General features: G+C 34.3%; 1 long non-coding RNA gene across 6 annotated transcripts in view; it reads right to left on the bottom strand.

The window, feature by feature from the left end:
* Positions 1 to 1,960: 1,960 nt before the first annotated feature.
* The window catches only part of LOC114269649 (uncharacterized), a 35,750-nt gene continuing 15,229 nt past the window's right edge, over positions 1,961 to 22,481 (bottom strand). Inside the window, exons 4-5 of one of the 6 annotated variants that reach the window (XR_014346840.1) lie at positions 8,972 to 9,641; positions 1,961 to 2,131 (exon numbers count right to left, since the gene is read on the bottom strand). This is a non-coding gene — a long non-coding RNA (uncharacterized LOC114269649). Of the gene's footprint in view, positions 2,132 to 8,759; positions 9,761 to 10,440; positions 10,682 to 14,091; positions 16,461 to 19,285; positions 21,711 to 22,481 lie in introns of those variants that run through there. The other 5 variants (XR_014346841.1, XR_014346837.1, XR_014346839.1 and 2 more) reach the window with 5 other exon arrangements.

Below are 22,481 nucleotides of genomic sequence, written 5' to 3'. Positions count from 1 at the left end.
AAAAAAAATACTATGACAAATTGATATATTTGTCAATGCATAAAATAGGTGATGAATCTTATACTTATGTTTTTGTTTATAAAAATTTCACTTAATTTTAATAATTATTTATTTGGATTAAAATATTTATGAAATTATTATTTATATTAAATTAGAGATAAAAATGAGATAAGATATAAGAATGAACATTTTAAGAATGTTTAATAACAAACAAAACTTAATCACTTACTAGTGTTTGTTTACAAATTTCTTTCTTGTTTGCATGACACACTAGGATTTGGACTACCAACGACCAAAAACCTATATATATAGATAGTAAACAACATACTTTGTATTTCTGAAAACAAAAGAAAGAAAATATGAATATGAATATGAATACTTTGTGTTTGTTACCCAAGTCATTATCGATATGTTCGAACGAAGAATTGTTGTTGATCGTCCTACACTGCCTTGAAGATACCCATCTTTCTAAACTTGTTTCGCAACCGATTCAACAATTGATATGGAAGAAACCAAAAAATAGTTGGACGAAATTGAATGCGGATGGATTTATTAGGGGTGGTAGAAATAATCTTAAGGCTAGTTTTGGTGGGACTTTTCATGACTATAAGGGTGATCCGGTATATGCTTATGCTTCTAAAGTTCTTCATCCTCAAGATGTACATAATATTTTTGTCGTTGAGTTATAGGCAATATGGGGAAGACTTAAACTTGCCTTAGAACTCGGCATTAAATTCATATGGATTGAATTTGACTCTCTTAGTGCAGTTAAAACAATCAATGGAGAAGTGTGGTTTGGTTCGGATTTGGGAGCTCCTAAACAAATTCGACAACTGCATAGTTTCTCATACATGGCGTGAAACTAATAGGGCTACAGATTATCTTACGAAAATTGATCTTGAAGTAATTGATATTATTTTACAGCCAATTGATTTTCATCATACCCTCATTGACATTATTAAAGACAATGCTAAAGGAAGATACATGGTATTATAGAAGCTATAGATATTGACTATAGTCTATGTAGCTAATTTGATAAAGCTTAACTCTATGTAATCCATTTGGTTATAATTTTACAATTACAATTCATTTTTTTATTAAATTATATCAAAAATTTATAATATAAAAATTTTGAGATATAATTTAATAACTATAAATATTTTAAGATAAAAAATAAAAATAAAAATAAAAGATCTCTCTTACCGCGCGGTTTAATAGCGAGTAATTTCTGATGGTAAATTATAATTATTATTTCCATGATACATTCATACAAATCAAATGCAACCAGTGATGCAAGTGACAAACAAATCGGACAAGACAACTTGACAGATTTATTTTTGAATAATTACTTTATTTTAACAGTATTTTTTTGGTTGATTTTTTTTTTAATTCGAAAAACCTTATTTAAAAGTTAGAAGATCCTTGAAATAAATAAATAAATAAATAAAAGAAGAAAAAGTTAAACGGAAAATACTAATAAATTGAACACATAATTTTCTTTAATAAAAAATACTAAAATTAAAATCTTACAAAAAGCATGAAACATGTAAAATATTATTAAAATCTTACAAAATACTTCCTATGTCTTAGATGACAACGCTTGAGTACATGTAAAATATCTATTCTACACTCTCATGTATTGTCTATACAATCATCTGAACTCTTAGTACATGAACCATGTATTCCGAACTCTCAATACGTGATTTTTATTATTATTATTATTTTTTTTTGCTGAAATAGCTTTGCAGCATCAACATAGATTCAAAATAAAACTACACATAATTTTCTAAATAAGATATTGGTATGACCCATTCAGCATAAAAAAAGTTGCATTTATTCACTTGAAGCAAAAATGTAAGCTTTGAATCCCGGTAAGGAACATGGAGTGGCTTTCCATTAGACATATTCACAAGGTTCATAACCACAAGCTTGAAGATCCCAAAACTAAAATAATAAAATATCAATTTAAGGAAAACAATAAATCAAATTTGAATCCCATGATGACCTTTCAAAAGGATAGATGTTGAACTTCTTAATTAACTTTACAACAATATGGATGGAAAAGAAGGAAGAACAAATCCCAATGTCGAAAAAGACTTGTTGATATTTGCAGCTTCTTTCAGACGTTCACCTGCAGCACCAGAACACTTTTGCTTATGATTTGAAAAGGATAATAACTATGTTAAATCCACGGTATATGATTACATTAGTGGGATACAGGATAAGAAACAATTTTTTCTTAAAAGACAGTTATGTAGTACATTGTTAGTCCAACATCGTGTGGATCATCCATAAGCAAGCATGGATACCAAACACCAAAGAAAAATAAACAAGAAATTGAGGAATATTTTTTAAGTTCTATAAACTTGAGGGCCAACTTGAGAAAACCAAAGTTTATTGTGAACTTATTATATCAGGATATGTAGCATTCTCATTGATGTCCAAAGCTTCAAAAAGTTTACATTTTGAATAATAATATATTAAAATTGCATATCATGTTCCTTTACAGAAGATAATTTTTTATTGAGTATATGCTAAATGTGTCGATCGGTGTGTTTAGTTTCAGTTTTCTAAAAAATTGAGTTTTTATTTTTCGTTTTTTTAAAAAATTTTTAGTGAATATTTTTAAATTAATTTTCCCCCTTTTTTAGATGCACCTTACATAGATGTATCTAAATAGTAAAATATTTGTGAAAAAATATTTTTAAAAAGTAATAAATACACAAAAAATACGAAAAATGTATTGAATTTTAATTATTTTTTTTTGTATTTTTGGTATTTAGTGAAATTTTTAAAGATTTTTTTCACAAATATTATACTTTTTAAGCGTATTTATGTCAGGTGTGTCTAAAATTAAAAAATTGCTTAAAATATTAAAAAAAATCAGTGAAAACAAAAAAAATACAGAAAATGAAAAAGTAGAATTTTCTGAAAAATTTATTCTAAAAGCTGAAACCAAACAGAGTGAATGATTTATTTCTTAACATATTCATATTTCTAAAAAAAATGCATTCAAAGTTCATACACAAAAAAATAATTAAAAAAGAAAACCGAATACCAATTTTATTTAAGGCAAGAGGTCCACTGAGGTGTAAAAGTCTCTTGGGGCTTAGGCACAAGGCAAGGCACGGGTTTCATTGAAATGAAGCGCATTTTATAGATATTATATAGTTTTTGTTGAGTATGATAAATTTATTTTATATTTCATCTATTGTGTTCTAAGCAATTACATACTGTATTTCTATATGAGATTATTACATCAAACACATTACATTGTGCTTAATAACTTGGACTAGGGCTGTTCAAAATTTTTTCCGACCCGTAAAACCTGACTGATCCGGCCCGACCCGTCTACATGCAGTTGATTTCAAACATTAATTCGGTCAGAGTCAGATAAGAAAATACCAAAAGTTCGGATTCACAATCGGCTGTCGGGTCTCAAGTAATTGTATTCATTGAAACCGACTGACCGAAATTTTATATAAAAAAAATGTGAGGGATGCAAAGGTAGATGCACCGTTCTTTCTTGTCATTATAATTTTGTATTCTTTTTACATATAGGACTCTGTGATTTCTTGATAGAAGAGCCAGCTTCTTACTTTTATTTAGAGATATTTTGAGAAGATAGTTAAAAGTTGACTTTTGACTTTTAATCAGACTTTGAACTTTTTTAGAAAAGTGATTTGAGAAACTAGTAAAAAGTTACTTTTGATTTTTTTATTAATATTTATTTATGATGTCACATCACAATAAAATGACTAAACTACCTCCACCCAATGTAGAAAATTTATATTTTCACCTATGTAAATATAAAAAAAATAAAAGATATAATTATAATTTTATATATGGCTTTTTTGGACTTGCCAAATGACTCGCTACTAAAAAAGCCAACCTAGTTTTTTTTAACAAACAAGTTACAAATGTAACTTTTTACTAAGTTGCCAAAAGAGCACTTAATCTTGGTCAGAGAGTTAGTTACCAGTCTTTTCATTTCAACTTTTTATAATATTTATATTATCCAAAAAGCAACCTAAGAGGAGGCGAATTAAGTTTCTACAAATTAAAGTTAATAATACCCTAATAAAATTAACTACTAATACAACAAATTATTAACAAGCACAATGATGAACTTAGCAGTAAATGATCAAGCAAAATAACAATGAAGTATAACTAACATACATGAATATTAGATAGATATAGCAGTAGTAGGAAAGTAAAGAGATTAGGGAAGAGGAGACAAATAGATTTATAGTGGTTCGACTTCAACCAAGCTTACATCCACTCTTCAAGTTTCACTTGAGATTTTTCACTATCTTCTAGCTTCACAGGGTGCTAACAACCTTTTCATAGATGGGACAATCCTCCACAGATTTTACATAGACTTTCTAAGTCAAGAACACTAAATGTACTACACTCTTACAAGGTAGAAAATAAGGTGTTTTTGTTTTCACAGAAAACTACAATAATTATCTCTCAAAGATAGATATAAAAATGAAACTTTGGTTTTTTTGTAAATCTCACACAGGAAAGATGAGCTTAATGCTATAAGGCTCAGTGTATAATTTCTGAGAATAAATGTAAGTGATTATAGATTAAAGAATATTTTCAGATTTTTTGTAACTTGTTTACATTAGAGGCTTTGGTATATATAATGAAAATTATAACCGTTGTATTCATTTGAATTTATAGCCGTTTATAATCGTTTATAGCCGTTGTAGTCATTTAAATTTATAACCATTGTACTTCTATCATTACCAATTTGAATATCTTCCACTCCATCATTACAAATTTGAATATCTTTCACTTGAACCTTTTGAACCTTTTGGCCTTTTGAACCTTTATAGCCGTTTATACTTCCATCATTACTAATTTGAATATCTTCCACTTGAACCTTTTGAACCTTTTGACTTGCTGCTGTGCTAGGTTGTTTGAACTTTTGTTTTGGGCTGTTTGAACTCCTGATTTAATTAAATATTAAATACATTCTAACAACATTTAAGATAAATGTTTAGGTGAGAAATAATGAGACAAAATAAATTTTGATTCTATTTTTCTCTTTCAAATAAATCAACAAAATAAATTTTGATTTTATTTATCTCTTTCAAATAAATCATCAAAATAAATTTTGATTAAAATATAATTAAATAAATCACCAAAATAAATTTTGGATTCTATTTTTCTCTTTTAAATAAATTAAAACATAATTAAATAAATCATCAAAATAAATAAGTCTAACAATCTCCCCATTTTTGATGATGGCACACAATGATGTTTTGATTTGATTTGGGAGTAAGAAAAGCTCCCCCTCAAGTCATGCTCCCTGAATTCATTTCAAAATACATAGGTTAGCACATGTGTAATAAATAAGTTTTAATTAGAGATATGATATGAGACTAAGATAACATTAGATTAGTTTGAAAATAATACCATAATTTGAAAATAATACCATAATACATAACATCATAACAAAATAATACTATAATACAAAACATCATATAATTTTTTCCCCCTGTGACATTATCAAAAGGAAATTATAAGTCAGAATCTGGAGGAGGAGGAGGAAAATGATAGTGATAAATGGCATCTATACAATTCAAAACATATATATACATATATATACGATTCGTGTGTCTCTCTCTTTTCCCTCGAAAATTGGGTCGGACACACGTCATCAGTTTTGCGTCAGCTAACCAACAAAAGCGAGACGAGTCAATCAACGGTCAATCAACAAAGATATATATATATATATATATATATATATATATATATATTACATAGCTATACAATATATATACATATATGCATGCACATACAACTCTTCCGCGTCTTTTTTTTTTTTTTTTTTTCACAAAACACTGTTGCCACGCGGCCTAGCTTTTGCTTCATTGGTTGACAAAAGCAGCTCTCCTCGATTGCTGCTCGCCTCGGCTATCTCTCCCTCATTGTCGTCTTCTCTTCAGCCTTCTTTTTAATCACACTCGTCCATTTTCTTCTTCAACATTCTCTTCTATCTCTTTTTCACCACTTTCTTCTGTTTCATCGCAACTCATTTCTTTTACACCTCTCACCTCTAAACCATGGCTTCCTCATCTCGTCCCCTCACTCTGTTTCTGGACCTGAACAATCCCATAAGCTCTGCTGGGCCGAGTGTCCCTACTCCTACTCTTCCTGTCATTCCTCTTCCTAACCTTCCTAAGATGTCGATTGAGCAAATCATGGTAGCTTAATCTGACATAGAAGCCAATTATTTCACACTGACGTTCTGTATGGAGACGGAGACGGTGACGGTGACGGCAGTCACAAAATTGGCTCACCGATTGCAGAACAGGACGAGTGAGCTCCATCAGGTCAACACCCAACTCTCTCTGCTCCAACGCATGTACAAGGATGCGCAAGCAGAAATAGGCGCACTGAAGGCCGAAAATAAAGAGCTTAAACGGAAGACCACCTCCATGGCCCGATTTGGAGCAACGTTGTTCTTAGCCTTTGACAGTAAGTGGGGAGTCGTCGCCCTCGACGAAAGCACAGGGGCAGAGGCGTCAAGGGTCGCCCAAGGTGATAAAAATAAGAAGAAAACGATGGAAGAGGCGAGTAAGTAAGATCGGCGTATGGTCGGAAAAAAATGAAGGGTTTTTTTTTTGATTTTTTATGTAAATATTTGTATTTTGATTTGTTGTTGTGTTTATGTTTAAGTACTGAAAAATGAAATTAAAAAGCAGAGAAAAAAATAAGAAAATTAAGCCCAAACAAAAATAATAATAATGAGAGACCAAATTATTAATGAGTATATGAGAAGCATTTGAGCATGATCTAATTCTCAATTTCTTAGCAAGAGCATACTAATCTCAAGACTATAATAGACATAACAGTGCATAGTTCAAACAAGGTTGCCAAGCAAGAGCATAAATATGGAGCTAAAGTTCAAGTCACTATTCATTGAGGAAAACAATCTTCCTCTTACATTATCAACAACTAATCAGCTCAAAGGTTATGTTGTAAGAATTAAGATACCAAAAGCATAAAGATACCAAAATAATCAGAGATACTAAAACAATCAAGTCTCTTTTTCTCCCCCAATGACATTTTCAACAAAATTAAGCACAAGGAGGGAGTATGGTACAACATATAGGATGAAAGAATGTAAGTCTCATTATAACACAAATAATCATCCATATCAATGTAGCTCTATGATATCAAAAAAAATGATAACACATAATGATCACACAATTGAAACTCATACCATTTGACAATAATGGGCAAAAAATAAAATAAAATAGTAACATGTGAAGGTGCAAGCCCATAAGTTTGATATCAAAAACAGAATAGAAACTGAGGGGATTTTAAAAAATAATCAAGTTTAAATTCTTTCCCTTGTTTCATTTGGCAAAATCAATAGGAGATATGACAAATGAAACTCATAGCTGAAATGTTCTCGTCAATAATATCAAATCGGATGCCAAAATGATACCAACATGCAATTTACCAAGGATACTAATATGCAAACTAGAAGATTTAATAATCATAGCTCAAGCATTATGTAGAATATCAAATATTACTCATAATAGGTTAAACTCAATATAATCTCATGGAGCTAATGTAATTCAAAAAAAATGAAGCATGTTCAAGGTATAGCAATTCATATGCCAAGAAAAATCATGAATTTCAATATGTATCACACATTTAAGCATAGGCATATTTTTAGGTAAGAGCATCATCAAAGAGTATACATTGCCAATCATATGAAGCATAATCGGTCTTTTTCATATCAAAGTAATAACAGTATTAGCTCAAGGGATATAAGATAGAATTTTTACCTCAAAAGATTAAGAGAATATATGAGGCATACCTTAGATTCAAGAGATGGAAGCTTTTCAATATTCAATTTTCTTTCATGAGGAGTTCATCTCAAAAGAGTTTAACAAGTATGTTAGCAAAATGATTTCTCCCCCTAAGTGAGTGCTACCCTTTTCTATTTTGTATAAATATAGCATTCATAGAACAATCACTATTACTCAATAAAAATACAGCACAAATCACTTCTTATCACAAACTCAAAAAGTGAAAAATAATTCAATGATCAAACAAGAGTTTGGAATGCTATTTTTCAGCATTTTCAAGTTGTAGCACATAGCATAATATGCATAAGAAAATAGTGTTATACTCTTTGTTTTATTAAAAAATGATGCAACAATCTCATTTAATTACATAATATTATCAAGAGGCATTTTTATCAATTCAATCCACATACTTAAGTGTGATAAAACATTTTACTCAATATGGAACACAACATGAATGTTATAAACAATTAATTCAACAATTTATTAATCAAAAGCATTTCATGAGATGTATGCCAATATAATCCATATTCAAAAGATATTCAATAGGATAGATGCAATGTCTCTACAAATGTATGATACTTCTTTTTATTTAGACATTGTTGATGGATCATAATCAAGAAACTTCACAACTCATTCAAATATTTCAATGTAAAGCATATAAGCATAAAATTTTCATATTGAGCGTATTCTTGAGATCACAAATGTAGAATTCAAAATATAAATAGTATACATCTCAAAACCATGTCATGTCATCAAAATTGATTCTATAAAGATATGACTCAAAAAGGAATTAACATATTAGTACGAAGTCATATATAAGATGTGAAAAGTATGCTCACAAAAAAATTTATCACTTCTTATCTCTTTTTCATAGCAATGGATGACATGATATAAAATGTTAATGAATACATAAATCATTCATATTCTAATAGGCATTCATTAAAATAATATAATTCTCATTTTTGAGTTCAATGAATGTTTGAAAGAAACTAGCAGAACATGACTTAGCAAACTTAGTACAATTAGGTTACATGGAAGCAATGATTAGACACAACCTATTGTACACAAATCACACCTTAAAGAATATAGAACTTTAAGCTTAAAGGTGTGTTAGGAGTTATATCTTCATTTACCTCTTTGGAATCTTCACCCATACATTACGTCTATTGTTTATCTTGGTGATTTTCATTTCATCATTCTTCTTCTTGTAGGAGCTGATTTTGCTCTTTAGATTGAACACTCTTGTTGTGCATTTTCTCTCGAAGTCCTTGGTGTTCTTTGAGATTCCACCTACAAAATATCTTGATTTCTTTCTTGGTACCCATACTTTCTTAGGTCCATGGGGATTAGTCTCAAGAACATTTAATCTCATAAAAGGTTTAAGAGGATTAAAACCAAGGCCTACTTTGTTAAAAACACATCTTTTATTTCCAATAAGCTTGTTGAGGTTTTCTTTTCCTTTTACAAAATTTTCAAAATTTTCAAGAGTTTCGTTTAAATCCTCAACATTGTTTTTCAAAATGTTTTTCTCATTGGCAATAGACGTAAAGTCATTTTTTAAAGTAGCATTTTTAATTTTTAAAACACCCACATCATTTGAAAGAGAAGTAACTAATTTCTTCAATTTAGAATTCCTAACACAAATGTTTCTAAATATGTCATGTAATTCATTGAAAGCACTTTCAAGTTCTACATAATTAAAAATTACCTCATTTTAAGTGGATTCTTCTTCTCCAAGAGCCATGAGACACAGGTTGGCTACTCTATCATTTTCTCTCCAAATTGCTTCCTTTTTGCTGCCATCTATCATTGAAAATTCATAAGCTATGAGTGAGCCTAGGAGTTCTTCAATGCCTAATTTTGTCAAGTCTTTTGCTTCTTGGATAGCTCTAACCTTAGCTTTCCATTCATTTGGCAAAGACCTAAGTATTTTTCTTACAAGCTCATCATTAGTATAAGATTTACCAAGAGATTTTACAGCATTAATAATATTGGTAAATTTATAAAATATCTCAAAAATAGATTCAAATGATTCCATAGTAAAGAGTTCATAATCATGAATAAGCATGTCAATCTGAGACTCTTTTATTTGGCTAGTTCCTTCATAGGTGATTTCAAGTTTATCCCAAATCTCTTTAGCAGTAATACACCTAGAAATTCTATTATATTCATTTGCATCTAATCCACACATAAAAATAAGCTTGGCTTTAGCATTAGCTTGAAGGAGTTTATAATCACGCTCATCAAATTCATCTTCAAGTTTAGGCACACTGATATGGTCTACTACCTTGGTAGGGATTTTAGGACCTTTAGTGATAATGAGCCACAAGCATAATTGGTAGCTTGAAGATACAAAGTCATTTTTTTTTCTCCAATGAATGTAATTACTACCATCAAAGAGCGGTGGCCTATTGCTAGCTTGTCCAACAGTAGAGTGTCACGACCCAAACCCGCCCCTATGGGTTTAGCACTGTAATCGACCAGTAATTCGTGGATTACCAAAGGCCTCTGAACAGATTAACAAATAATAAGGGGCTGCGGAAGCAATAATACAAAATAGACAAGGTCCAATGAGCTGTGATAACGTACATGAGACAGAACATTTCAAAACTTACTTATATATATATAAGCATGCCAGTCCAGATACACAGTATTTACAAAATATTTACAGAAGTGAACTTCCCAAGATCTGACTATACAGTGCTTACACAAAGACTAGCATGAAAATAAAAACAGCCCTGGCGTTAGACTTCGACGGAACCTCCTTGGGAGGCACTACGGTTGGTTGACCAAAAACGGTACAAAAGGGCGTCAATTCTGGCCCTGGTCGTGTGCCGGCTCACCTACATACATAAAATAAACTGTGAGCGAAAGCCCAGTGAATAATAACAGAATAAAGGGGTTATATGAATGATGTCCATCACAAGTTAGAATCCAGTATTTAATTCAGAGCATAATTAGACTTCAAAACAGAAACAGATTCTTATACATTTGCATATTCAGATTTTGCATAAGATCATACGTGGTACACCCATTAGCTATCAGAACAGATTGGTCCAGAGACCCACATACATAGTTGGTACCAACGACCACAAAGGTCCATAACTTGCGCGCAAGTAGCCATGGTATTGTTACCCCCAAGCAAGGGCCATGTGTAGATTGGCCACGGTATTGTTACCCCCAAGCGAGGGCCACATGCAGATTAGCCACAGTATTGTTACCCCCGGGCGAGGGCCACGTGAACTAAGGGTGCCGCAATTATTTTTCAGAAAATTGGACATTCATTCATCATTAGTAAGATAACATTTCAGAAAATAGATTATAACATACCAGTCAGAAGATACTTAGGTTAAACATAACTTTACAGAGTTATTACTCACAGTGGGCTTGGAGACAGACAGACAGAGCAGATCGATCAGACAGGACGTGGCACGTGACCTACATGACACATAACATATACACATTTGAAACACACGTTCTAATTGTAAAAAACTTATTTCGGTGGCTCTTAGTGTGTTTCTAATCTCTTATCCTCTTTATAGAGTCTAAAACATGGCCTAGGAATGCCTATGATGGAATGAGGATGCAAAGATGCGCTTTAAAACACTTTTCAAAATTCTGCTGAAACAGGGGTGCTCGAGCGGACATGAAGACAAAAGGAATCCGCTCGAGCATACTGTAAGCTACAGTAAAAGTGTTGGATGCAAGAAATTCACGCTCGATGGGAGCTCGATGAGCGCTCGATACCCGCTCGAGTGGATTGTAAACCCAAGCAAAGTACTGGATACACGAAATTCCAGCTCGAGCGTCATTTTACCCACTCAAGCGTACTTCATGAACCCAGTATTTATGCTCGAGCGTGGAGTTCCCCGCTTGAGCGTGAGTCCAAAATCTGGAATTTTCAAATTTGAACCTCAAGCTCAAAACTCAACAACAATGCATCAAATTCGATCCTTTTGGGCTAATTTTTTAGAAAACACTTGTAAACTCATAATATGACATGTTTCAAAGATTAATTTGAGAAATCAAAGCCCAAAGGTAGTTCAATTAAACACAATTTTCAAATAAACTTCAAGAACATGATGGATATGTAACATGCATGAATTTAATCAATCTCAAGGCTTCCAATTCATGCTCCTAAGAGCCAATTCTTTCAAAAACAAGATGAAATCATGGACTTCAACCAAAATGTAAACATGCATGCAAGAATTTCCATGAAAACAACTTCAAACTCCATGATATGCACATGCATGCATGATTTAGCTCTAAATTCAACATTTTAAGCCACAACAAGACTTCTATCACTAACATCACCATGGGCCATGTTAGAACAACTCAAATACATAAGTGAGAGGATGAGTCTCCTGCCTTAGGTCCTCAATTCCAAGCCTAGAAGCTCAAGTATGCACACAATTCTTCAATTCTTCCAAGTTCAAGCTCAATTCTCTTGTTGAAAACAAGTCTCTCACACTCTCTCTTTCTCACGTTTTTGGTCACAAAGAATGGCTGAGGAAAATGTTATGAAGTGTATGCAATAGAGTTCCAAGCAATGGTACCTAAGTGGCCCACTAATGGCAATGTCGTAAATTATTGAACTAATGTAATTTAACATTATTTAATTTAATTTAATCGCTCCGAACTGAATTTTAATTAAACCTACCATAAAATTCTATAAATCCTAACTAGCACATAAATCAAATCGATTTCTGATTCGGACGCCGATAAGGCTTTCAGTTCGCAATTTAAAGTCAAAGACATGAACAGATCATTTTATCGCAAACAGATAGAAACACATAAATAATGCAATACACATGCAAATAAATCCCAAATCCTTCCTAAATTACTATTAAGCATAATTAATCATGAATTAGCATTAATCAGAGGTCGGGGTCATTACATAGAGTAAGTAAAATACATAGTTGCTATTGATCAAAAACTCAAGATTGTTAAATCTAAACAAGAGCCCCAGGCTCTTATACCAATTGTTACCCAAAAAGCAACCTAAGAGGAGGGGTGAATTAGGTTTCTATAAATTAAAGTTAATAATACCCCAATAAAATTAACTACTAACACAACAAATTATTAACAACCACAATGATGAACTTAGTAGTAAATGATCAAGCAAAATAAAAATGAAGTATAATTAACATACATGAATATTAGATAGATATAGCAGTAGTAGGAAAGTAAAGAGATTAGGGAAGAGGAGATAAACAGATTTATAGTGGTTCGGCTTCAACCAAGCCTACATCCACTCCTCAAGCTTCACTTGAGATTTTTCACTATCTTCTAGCTTCACAAGGTGCTAGCAACCTTTTCACAGATGGAACAATCCTCCACAGATTTTATACAGACTTTCTAAGTCAAGAACACTAAGTGTATTACACTCTTACAAGGTTGAAAAGAAGGTATTTTTGCTTTTACAGAAAGTTACAATAATTATCTCTCAAAGAAAGATATAAAAATTAAACTCTGATTTTTCTGTAAACCTCACACAGGAAAGATGAGCTTAATGCTATAAGGCTTAGTGTATAATTTCTGAGAATAGATGTGAGTGATTATAGATCAAACAATATTTTCATATTTTTTGTAACTTGTTTACATTAGAGGCTTTGGTATATATAATGAAAATTATAACCGTTTATAGCCGTTTATAGCTATTGTAGTCATTTGAATTTATAGCCGTTGTACTTCCATCATTACTAATTTGAATATCTTCCACTCTATCATTACAAATTCGAATATCTTCCACTTGAACCATTTGAACCTTTTGGCATTTTGAACCTTTATAGCCATTGTATTTCCATCATTACTAATTTAAATATCTTCTACTTGAACCTTTTGAACCTCTTAGCCTGCTGCTGTGCTAGGCTGTTTGAACCTTTGTTTTGGACTACTTGAACTCCTTAAATACATTCTAACAACAATGAGGATAAAGGTTTAGGTGAGAAATAATGGGACAAAATAAATTTTGATTATATTTTTCTCTTTCAAATAAATCATCAAAATAAATTTTAATTAAAATATAATTAAATAAATCACCAAAATACATTTTGGATTTTATTTTTCTCTTTCAAATAAATTAAAACATAATTAAATGAATCATCAAAATAAATAAGTCTAACAATTTATTTTTGAATAATGTTGTATATATTAATTAATATATCAATTAGTGTATTAATAGATGACATAATATAATTTTAAAAATTTTAAATGTTTATAATTTATATAATAAATGAGGTTAGAAATAAAGTAATAATGTTATAATATATATTGATATACCAATTGATGTATATAACATTCTATTTTTATTTATTTATCTATTCTTACTTTTATTTAATTTTGAACTGATTTAAAAGGTCGGTTAAAAGCTTTTTTTTTTTTATAATCTTTTTATGTGTAAAAAATATAAAAAATAATATAATCCAAAATGAATTAAAAGTGAACTACCTTCTCAAATCACCCATTTGTATGAGATTTATGTTTTCTAAATAAAAGATGTAACTGCTATGTCACATACTAGTCTTTTCATTTTTCAATTGTTTTTGTATATTACTCTATCTCCTCACTCTGTTCTATCACAGACTAGTCTTTTCATTTTTTTAATTATTTTTGTATATTGCTCTCTCACCTCACTTTGACCTCATTCGAATCATTTTTATCTTTCTCACCCTTCTTTGTGAGATGCAAGTATATCCTCTCCATCTCTTTCATTATATTTTCTTATCTTTATCAATCTTCATCAATCTTTATCGAATACATTGATCACTGCGTCGCCGTTGCTACAAGATCCATGTTGCCCACTGCTACAAGATTGCTTCGTTCTTTTCATAGTTATTTTTGTTTTCATTTTTTTGGTATTTCCTCTCACCATTCCCTTCCTTTTTCAAATCTCTCATTCACTTTCCCTCACCTCTCAGATCTCCCGACTTCCCATACCCCTCTCAGATCTCCTCTAATGGATGAGGGTTATTCGCAACACCATTAGCCACTTAACCAATCAACTCAGTTTCTCTTGCTCTCTCTCATGTCTCTGTTTTCTGTGTGCGCACGGACCGATTTCGACTGTGAAAACCGTGGCCCGATACGTTGCGGTTTCGAACAGTACTCGGTCGAGAACGGATGACATTTCTCTCCACTCGAAGAAGTCAGTTCGGTTGTCGGTTTGACAGTAAACTCGAGTCGACTCGACCCGTGAATAGCCTTAACTTGGACCATACCTACCAACTCAAATCATGCAACAAAACAATTAAAACTAGTTAGCAATTATATAATTAAACAATGAAGCAAATTAAGAATTAAGTGTGTATGAAAGGGTTTGAGAACGTTGTTGGAAAATTCGAAGATCTTCAGAAATCTTTGAAGAAAACTCGAATTCTCTAGAAATGATGAGAGGCTTAGATTCTTCAATAGTCATAACTAAGAATACAAAAGCAAAGAGATGATGGAGATAAGAGATTTGGTGAAGAAGAAGACAAAGTGGTTAGAGAGAGAATAATGGCAAAACTCTCCTATGAATCTCCCACTTCCACTCTTAAGGTTGATAATGGAGAAGGGAAATTAGTTGTTTCCCAAGAGTTATCTTTCTAAAAATCCATCCCTTGTAAAGCTATGGATGTGTATTATTTATAGGCACCTCATGATATAGGATGGAGCCCATGTGCAAGACACATAGAGAATATTCTCTCTAACCACCTTGTCCGAGGAGGTGACCTCTCCGAGGATGAGAAAAACCCCGAAGAGGAGATCAACCTCTTAGCGAACCCTTCTTCTTAGCCACACCTAACCAATGATCTCTAATCATCTCAAAGGGTTAGGGGTAGTTCAAGAGAACGCCCTGCCGCAAATATTTCCGAGTTTCAGGGACCCCTAGATCATGCCACTTCGACCCGGGTATAGGCTAGTTTAACTGAAGAGTGAATTTATCCCCACTCACCGTCCTCGGGATTGGGTCCTTTGTTCGAACTCCATTACGCCCATGGTTCTGGTGCATAGATCAAGGAAAGTTCTGAGCCCGCAAGTATTCTGGGACTCATTAATGGAGCGAATTCTAGATTGCATTCGAACCTGTTCGAAGCCAAGCGCTTCGGATCTCTAGGTTCGTGGATCCGTACCCTTTCGAGTCTGAGCTCAAATAGATCTCTAGGTTTGTGGATCCGAACCCTTTCGAGTCTGAGCTCAAATAGATCTCTAGGTTCGTGGTTCTGAACCCTTTCAAAACTAAGCCAATACCTTAGAAAATGGATGTCACGACCCAAATCTGCCCCTATAGGTTTAGCGTCGTAACTGGCCAGTAATCCTTGGATTACCAAAGGCCTCTTAATAGAACAACATATAGTTAGGGGCTGCGAAAGTAAATATATAAAATATACATAGTCCATCGAGCTGTGAAGACATACATGAGACAGATAATCTTAAAAGTTAATGTGTTTACACGTCACTCTATGCACATACTAATAGAAATCTTGACCGAAAATCAAAGAAACTAAGCCTAATACATTCACAAAAATAGCTGCTAAACTTGACTTAACCCGGAACCTCCTTGGAAGGCACAAAGGCTGGCTGACAAAAAAACTGAGACGCCAGGTCCTCAACTTTGAGCTTGGTCACGTGCTTGATCACCTACATACATAATATAAATAGTGAGCGGGAGCCCAGTGAATAATAATAGAGTAAAGGGTTAAATGAACGATGTCCTATAACTAAGTTTGTACATAGAATAGATTCATATTCGTATTCTTGTTTAAGACATTGACAGAAATCAAAATTCATGCTTGATCATACATAGTTCATCTGTTAGCGCTAACATATCACATACAGAATATCAAAGATTATACTTGTTGGTTCCATAGAGGAATCTCCGGCCGGGTATGAATAACTTGTCAATTCCATAAGGAACCTCCGGACTAGGAACGGATAACTTGTCAGTTTCATAAAGGAACCTCCAGCCGGGTGCAGATAACTTGTCAGTTCCATAAGGAACTTTGGTCCGGGTACAGATAGCATAGTTAAATCCCAGCATTAATGTCACAAATATTTGTCAAAGGTGGACAAATCATTCATAGTACAAAACATAGCATTTTATAGAACAAATCTTATTTCATTTGCAGAAAATAATTGAACTTGTACATAGCTTTACTAAGTTATTACTCAAAGATAACAGATAGTTCTAAGTAAATGGACATAGTATGTAATTTAGATATCTCATGGCGCGCGACCTACACAGATACAGAACGGATACGTATTGAATTACATACCCAGAGTTATCAATTTAGTTCTTTCTTGTCTTGGTGTTTCTCTTCTTTATCCTCATTATGGTGTCTTAATCTTGGCCTAGGAATGCCTATGATGGAATGATGATGCAAAAATGTAATGCCCCAATCCTTCACATGTCATCGATATTGTCCGCTTTGGGCCACGCCCACATGGATTTGTTCTTCCCAGTGGATCACCCATCCCAGAACTACTCCAGCTTAAGCACGCTTAACTAGGGAGTTCTAATAGGGATCTCACCACCCGAGAAAAGGCCTCGATGCTATATAAGGGTCCAGGTTTTTACTTTTATAGCCCAGGAACTCCCCCTTCATTCCCGATGTGGGACACCGGGGCCTTACAATCCACCCCCCATAAGGCTGCACGTCCCCGTGCAGTAGCTTGCCAGTTTGCAATCCCGTCCACATGCACCAAGAGACGCCAGGGGCCCACACTTGGTACTCCGAAGAGTCGGCTTTGATACCATTTGTACCGTCCCAACCCTTCACATGTCATCGATATTGTCCACTTTGGGCCACGCCTGCACGGATTTGTTCTTCCCAGTGGGTTACCCATCCCAGAACTACTCCAGCTTAAACACGCTTAACTGGAGAGTTCTAATAGGGATCTTACCACCCGAGAAAAGGCCTTGATGCTATATAAGAGTCCAGGTTTTTACTTTTATAGCCCAGGAACTCCCCTTCCATTCCCGATGTGGGACACTGGGGCCTTACAAAAAATGCACTTGAAAACACTTAACAAAACTTGCTGAAAAAGGGGTCCTCGCTCAAGCGTAACTTCTGACGCTCGAGCGGACATGCAAAATGCGAGTGGTCACTCGAACGCAAGATCTGTCGCTCGAGCGGTCTGTAAACTTTTGCAAAAGTGCTGGTTGCTTGATTTTTCCACTCGATGCTCGCTCGAGCGTGAGAGACATATCCTTGTTTGAGCGCAACTTTTGTCGCTCGAGCGGTCTGCAAAACACGCAAACTTCTGGGAGCATGCATTTTACGCTCAAGTGGACTTTTGGTCACTCGAGCGGAAGTGCAAAAATAAAGTGGTCGTTCGAGCGCATGATTTTGTCGCTTGAGCGTGGAGGTCGAATTCTGGAATTTCCAAATTCACCTCCAAGCTTCCAAACTCAATTCAAACACTACAAACTCTTCATTTTGGGCCAAAAGTTTGAAAAATCATATATAAACTTGAAAAACATGAGAATTCTAAATCATTTCGTAAAATCTATGCCTAAAAGCTTGTCAATGATACAAAACCCAAATTTGAAATGTTAAAAATAAGACTTGCATGTAATAGTATGAGTTTTAACTTTCCAAACCATAATCAAATGAGGTAAAAACATGTAAAATATGATGAACTTCCAAAATCAAGCCATGATCAATGCATGCATGTGAGACTTCCTCAAAATCAAGCTCTAAATGCAAAAGAATTTGCATGCAAGTATGACTATCTTCTTAATTCTTCTTCCTAAACTTAATTCTTGGCTTAATTATCTAACTCTCTTGAATTCATGCATTAAAGACTACAAATATACAACTAAATGAGTGAATTTCTACCTCAAGCCTTGAATTCTCAAGTGTAAGAGCTTAGTTTTCCAAGTTCTCTCCAAAACCTTCTCTTTTCTAGTAATTCCTTTTAATTGAGCTCAAGTCTCACAAGATTCTCAAGCTTAGAACCAAATCTTCCACACACACACACACACACACACACACTCTCTCTCTCTCTCTCTCTCTCTCTCACGTTTGTGTGTGTTTGTGAGCTCAAAGATGTATATAAAATGAAGGAAAAGAATGAGTGGGGGTATAAAAGGTGCCTTATATAAGCTTAGATCAAAATTTCATTAGTTAGGCTTAATTGAGCATTAATTATTCTAATTTAATCGTTCCGACTCAAATTTTAATTAAACTAACCATAAAATTTTAAAAATTTTAATTAACACATAAATCAAGTCAATTTCTGAATCGGATGCCGATAAGGCCTTCAATTCGCAAACTGAAACGAAAACATAAACAGATCTTTCTACGTTAAACAGATATAAACACGCATAAAGCAACATATGATGCAAAATTTCACTTTAATTACTTATTAGGCATAATTAAGCATGGATTAACGTTAATCATGGGTCGAGATTGTTACAGTCTTTCTTCCTTAAAGAGTTTGGTCCTCCAAACTCGAGTTACCTTCATTCTGGAAGAACACCGGATTCAAAGGAAACAACTCAGGGTATCTTCTCATCATGTCTTCTTTTGTCTCCCGGAATCATATCAATAGTGATTTGGAAACTGGCTGTGTACCCGGAATCACATCAATAGTGAACTCAATGTCCCTGTCAATCAAATCCCTTGGCAAATTATCTGGGAAAACATCTGGGAATTCTTTGACTATAGGAATACTGTCCACATTAGCTTTAGCATTAGTAGGTACAGTCAATATACAACATAGATACCCTTTACACCCCTTTCTAATTAGTTTAAATGCTTTCATGGATGAAATCAGGTATGGGGGAGGTACTACTCTAACTCCGTTAAATACAAATTCAGGCAATCCAGGTGGACGGAAAACAACTTGTTTTGTTACACAGTCTATGGTAGCATAATACTTTGTTAACTAGTCCATTCCCAATATCACATAGAAATGATCGATATTCAAAGGCAGTAAATCAATATACAAATGCACATCCCCAACAATAATTTCACATGCAGGGTACATATAAGCACAAGTCATGGATCCCCCAACAGGTGAAGATACAGCTAACAAATAATTCATAGGTTCCAGTGGTCTATCTAGTTTTCGCGGAAAAGCATGCGAGACATATGAATGTGTAGACCTCGAATCAATCAGAACATAAGCATTTTGAGCACAAATTGAGAGTATAACTGACACAACGGTCTCGGTATTCTGCACATCTCCCGGTACAAGTGCGAACACTCGGCCTTGCCTTAGAGGCTCTTTTCTGGTAGCTTTGGGGTTGGGTTTCGGTGGAGCAGTTGATGTTGCGGCGCTAGCTGCAGCTTTACTATTGCCTTGAGTTGTGGAAGGGCAATCTTTAACCATGTGGCCTACCTTGCCACACCTGTAACAAGCACCAGAAATTTTATAACAAACCCCTTTATGTCTTTTCCCACATTCGGAGCAGGGTGGTATGGAACCACTTCCCTGGCTAGAACTGGTTGTTGACCCTGTATTTTGCTTCTTATTCGATGAGTTATTTCGGTCTTTCTTAAACTTAAAACCCCGTCTCTTACCACGCCATTCAGTTGCTAGTGTTTCAGTCTGTTTCAATGCTTCGATATTTGACTCGGCCATTATTGCTCGGTTAAGAACATCTACATATTTTAGTAATTTCAGCACATTGATTCTGTCAAGCATCTCTACATTAAGGCCGCCTTCAAACTTTCTAACTTTTTTATAATTAGTGTCCACCATGTGTGGTGTATATCTGGCGAGTTCGGTAAACTTTGATTCATACTCTGCTACTGACATGGTACCTTGCTTTAACTATTCAAATTCAGTTACTTTACGATCCCTGACACACTGAGGAAAATATTTCTCAAAGAAGGCTCCCTTAAACTCAGCCCAAGTCATAACATTGTTGGTGTCACGGACAAACATCCACCACCGTCTGGCCTCTTCTTGTAAAGTGAAGGTAGCCAGTAACACTTTGTGTGCCTCAGAACACGGAAACACTTCAAACAACTTCTCCGTTTCTAGCACCCATGCTTCGGCCTTTAGTGGTTCAAGGCCTCCCTGAAAGGATGGTGGTTTCATTTTGCTGAACTTCTGGGTTAAGGCAATTATATCCTCATTAACATTCTGTTCAGGTTGTACCGGAGAAGGTGGGGGCTATTGGTTCTGCTGTAGCCTCAAGGCCTCAGTCAACAGTTCAACTGTTCTTTCTAATCTTGTCATTCTGGCATCAGATGATTCTGTTTCATCGGCATTCCTTACATTGTCCATTTCACTATATGCAATACAGTAATAATAAACATAGGAATTGCTTACTTAAACACATTAGCACATTAGTACATATATTCATATCATTGCCACACACACTTTTTCAATGCTCATGTAATGCCCTAATCGCTTTTCTAAGACATCCTATAGCTCATTTGGACACGTGTGTGCGGTATAACTCGTGGTTTGATATCACTCTGATACCACTCTGTCACGACCCAAACCCGCCCCTACGGGTTTAGCATCGTAACCGGCCAGTAAACCGTGATTACCAAAGGCCTGCTTAACAGTAGGGACAGTAATACAGAGTAAGGGGCTGGCGAAAGCCAAAACAGTAAATAAAAGGTGTCCAATGAGCAGTGACATTCTAAATGCAAAAAGACTTTTCTGAACATATTCACATTCAAAACCAAAACAATATATACATACGTCATATATACAAACATTCAGGTTAGAGACCAAATCCCTACCACAACAGTATAGTGCAAGTCTTAAACAGTATTACAAAACAGAGACGGAAGGGTGAAACTATGACACCCTAAAACAGCCTTAGCTCGGTCAGACTTGGAACCTCAATGTGAGGCACAATGGTTGGCTTGACAAAACGAGAGCTAACCCGACGCTCCTAACTCCGGTCCGGTGCCTGGACACCTACATATAAATATAAACAGTGAGCTAAAGCCCAGTGAATAACAACTGTGTAATGAGGTTAAGAATGAATGTCTTTTCAGTCATTAAACAGTCATATCAGTCATTTAGAAACCATAGCAGTTATATGTGGTACATCTAATAGCAAAACAGTACAATAGGTCTTAACAGACCGAATAGTCAGTTGATGGCCATCATAACAGTAAACAGTAATGGTTCCAAACATAGGAACCGACAGAGATCTCTGTGATAGTAGTAGTAACAGTACAGTAACAGTAAGTTGCTAAGGATGCCACGAATACAGTTTACAAATAGGACAAACATTCGTTCATTAAACAGTAACGTTTCAGTAAACAGAACAGTTGATCATTCAGAAAATATTCATAATTGAACATATCTTTACAACATTATTACTCACAGAGCACTGGGCTATAAGCAACTAATGAGCGTCATCGGATGCCAACCCTACACAGTTACAGAACGAACACATACTAAGTTACACACTTGCGAATCAACAACTTAGTCCCTATCTTGACTCGGTGTGATTCTACATCAATATCCTTATTAAGATGCCTTAAACATGGCTTAGGAATGCCTAAGATGAAAAGAGGATGCAAAGATGCACTTTAAAACACTTTTCAAAATTTTCAGAAAACAGGGGTCTCGCTCGAGCGTGGCTTTCTACGCTCGAGCGGACATGCAGACAAAGGAAATCCGCTCGAGCGTGACTTCCTTTGCTCGAGCGGACTGTAAACTCCATGAAAAGTATTGGAT

The sequence above is a fragment of the Camellia sinensis genome, chromosome 12, assembly GCF_055761805.1.
Source record: "Camellia sinensis isolate YWXY chromosome 12, ASM5576180v1, whole genome shotgun sequence".
NCBI lineage: Eukaryota > Viridiplantae > Streptophyta > Magnoliopsida > Ericales > Theaceae > Camellia > Camellia sinensis.
This window is presented reverse-complemented; position numbering and strand designations above follow the sequence as displayed.